Raw genomic sequence first — 723 nt, 5'->3', positions numbered from 1 at the left:
CCTGCACTGAGTGGCTCGTCTTGCCTTCCTTCTCTGTCCCCTACCCGGCTTTCTCAATGCATGACGTCAGCAAGTCGTCAGGAGGGATTTGTGGTAAGGATGGGCTGTGCACTAGTACACCAGCACACTTCTGTATTTTATATATATATATATATATATATATATATATATATATAAAGAGAGAGAGAGAGAGAGAGAGAGAGAGAGAGATTATTAATTTATTTGAGGAACACCTTTACACCCATCACCATTCATTCATGTAACTATTTAATCACTTTGTTTAATTCACTATTCTTGTAGCAGTGCAATGCATAAAATCAACAACAGCTAATGTTCACATCAGTTCTGTGGGTGGAAACCAGTCAAAGGAAAATGGCTAGATTGGTTCAAGCCAACAAGAAATATAACAGTAATAGTCACTGTACACAACACTGTACACACTGTACACACTGTACACAACACAACAAGACTCTGAAGGCACAAGCCCATTTAAACTGGACTGTTTAAGGTAAATAATTTGTGAAAACTGTTCAGTTCAGTGATCATGTGTCCACTGTAGCCTTAAATTTGAAAAGGCTTCCTTACTATATATTAATCTTTATTAATAACAATGTTAATTAGTACAAAACTGGAGAATCTTTTTTGAAAATGATTCACCTAAAATAAATATTAAATACATACGTATTTAATATATAAATAAACTATTATACATATCTACTGTAT

This window comes from Tachysurus vachellii, chromosome 2 (genome assembly GCF_030014155.1).
Source record: "Tachysurus vachellii isolate PV-2020 chromosome 2, HZAU_Pvac_v1, whole genome shotgun sequence".
Classification (NCBI taxonomy): domain Eukaryota; kingdom Metazoa; phylum Chordata; class Actinopteri; order Siluriformes; family Bagridae; genus Tachysurus; species Tachysurus vachellii.
Note: the sequence above shows the minus strand (reverse complement) of the source record.